General features: G+C 54.4%; 1 long non-coding RNA gene across 1 annotated transcript in view; it reads left to right on the forward strand.

Moving 5' to 3' along the window:
- Positions 1-1,702, forward strand: part of LOC143036764 (uncharacterized) — a 2,090-nt gene extending 388 nt beyond the window's left edge. The window contains exon 2 of the long non-coding RNA XR_012967402.1: positions 94-1,702. This is a non-coding gene — a long non-coding RNA (uncharacterized LOC143036764). The remainder of the gene's footprint in view (positions 1-93) is intronic.
- Positions 1,703-2,613: the final 911 nt, after the last annotated feature.

Genomic DNA, 2,613 nt, shown 5'->3' on the forward strand with positions numbered 1-2,613 from the left:
GTCCCTCGTGGACTCCTTTTGTCCCGGCGCCCTCCCTCCGTGGAACTGGGAGGGGAGGGGGGGGGTCCGCCTTCAACGGCAGGCGGCCGTAAGGTGTGTGTGCACTTCTGTCCCGAGCCCTCCCTCCGTGGAACTGGGAGGGGAGGGGGGGGGTCCGCCCTCAACGGCAGGCGGCCGTAAGGTGTCTGTTTCCTCCTTCCGTCCTGATGTCCTCTTATACATCCGGGAGGGTGAGGGAGAGTGGGTGGGCATGGCTGTGCGCATGCGCACAGCAGTAGACCTCGTAGGGACGGTTGGCAACACTGAGCCAAGCCTGACCTCACGCCACGATTTCGGCCGGCCAGGTGTGTGCTGGGTCACCACCGCCACCAAGCCTCGTCTCGCCAAATCACGTGGTCAGTGGATGATTAGGCGTCCGCGCCAGCAGCCTCCCAAGTCTCGTCACGTGATCAGTGGATGATGCGTCCGCGCCGACAGTCTTCCAAGTCTCGTCACGTGACCCACGTGACATTCTTCCTATGATGGGGACAACTCGCGACGCGGGTCGCGAGTTGTAAATGTGCCTATTAGCCTTGCTACCTCGATCTTCCGGATGAGCGAAAAACCTCAGGATCTTTCTTTTTCCTTGAGGGAAAACTCCGATGGAAGATCGAGAAGCTGTGGCTAATGTGACCAATATGGCATGACATATAAGTGTCGAATGTCTGTGCGTGTGTGTGTGTGTGTGTAGACGTGACTGTATAAAAAAAAACGATGTCTCCTTCCTCCGGATCTGGGGACAAAAAGATACAGCAGTATTTGTTCTACACACATTCCTACAGCTCTGAATTGCCTACGGCTCACGCTAGCTGAAAAACTGGAACAAACACTCCTATCTGGAACTTCTCTGGTTCCGCTAACCTAATCCACGGCCGGAATTCCTTTCTCGGCTCGCGGAACACGAACGAGGGTAAATTCGCCCTACCTTGCTAAACTGGCTCACTCTAGCTCTCACTAGCTAAAACCTAGTCACCCTCTCTACAGCTCTCTCTACTGAAGCACTGGAACAAACACTCCTATCTGGAACTTCTCTGGTTCCGCTAACCTAATCCACGGCCGGAATTCCTTTCTCGGCTCGCGGAACACGAACGAGGGTAAATTCGCCCTACCTTGCTAAACTGGCTCACTCTAGCTCTCACTAGCTAAAACCTAGTCACCCTCTCTACAGCTCTCTCTACTGAAGCACTGGAACAAACACTCCTATCTGGAACTTCTCTGGTTCCGCTAACCTGGTCCACGGCCGGAATTCCTTTCTCGGCTCGCGGAACACGAACGAGGGTAAATTCGCCCTATCTTGCTAAACTGGCTCACTCTAGCTCTCACTAGCTAAAACCTAGTCACCCTCTCTACAGCTCTCTCTCTAACTGAGAAAAAACTAAACACACTGACTGCTCGGGTTGGATCCAATTGCTGTGGACCAGCACCTTGTGTTTCTATCTCTCTTTCTCAACCGAGTCCCTGTTCGACGCGCCAATGTCAGGGGGGTACAAATTTATGTATATACTCGGTATTATTGAGAATTGGGCGTGAGAGAAAAGAAACACAAAGGTAACACAACACGTGTTTTTATTGGATAACAAGAGCACAACTAAACCATCTGAAACACATAAAATATATATCACCTGTGTGATATATATATATATATATATAAGAACAAAATGTATACTACCACTCCTCGGCTCGCAGCGCGAGGCCGAAGAGTCCAATCTCCTCGGACGGGTCCCCAATAGTGTCCTAAGGACGGGCGCGCGTCTCCTTCTGTGTCCTACAGCTCTGGTCTCCTTCTGTCCCGGGCCTCCCTCCGTGGAACTGGGAGGGGAGGGGGGGGGGTCCGCCCTCAACGGCAGGCGGCCGTAGTAGTGTGTCTCCTGGTCCCTCGTGGACTCCTTTTGTCCCGGCGCCCTCCCTCCGTGGAACTGGGAGGGGAGGGGGGGGGGGTCCGCCTTCAACGGCAGGCGGCCGTAAGGTGTGTGTGCACTTCTGTCCCGAGCCCTCCCTCCGTGGAACTGGGAGGGGAGGGGGGGGGGTCCGCCCTCAACGGCAGGCGGCCGTAAGGTGTCTGTTTCCTCCTTCCGTCCTGATGTCCTCTTATACATCCGGGAGGGTGAGGGAGAGTGGGTGGGCATGGCTGTGCGCATGCGCACAGCAGTAGACCTCGTAGGGACGGTTGGCAACACTGAGCCAAGCCTGACCTCACGCCACGATTTCGGCCGGCCAGGTGTGTGCTGGGTCACCACCGCCACCAAGCCTCGTCTCGCCAAATCACGTGGTCAGTGGATGATTAGGCGTCCGCGCCAGCAGCCTCCCAAGTCTCGTCACGTGATCAGTGGATGATGCGTCCGCGCCGACAGTCTTCCAAGTCTCGTCACGTGACCCACGTGACATATGATAAGAGTCGAGTCAGTTAACTGGCCACTTGGGAATACATCATCATCATCATCATCATCATCATCATCATCATCATCATCATCATCATCGTCATCGTCATCGTCATCGTCATCGTCATCATCATCATCATCATCATCATCATCATCATCATCATCATCATCGTCATCGTCATCGTCATCGTCATCG

Source organism: Oratosquilla oratoria, chromosome 2 (assembly GCF_046742065.1).
Source record: "Oratosquilla oratoria isolate Oo_2021 chromosome 2, ASM4674206v1, whole genome shotgun sequence".
NCBI lineage: Eukaryota > Metazoa > Arthropoda > Malacostraca > Stomatopoda > Squillidae > Oratosquilla > Oratosquilla oratoria.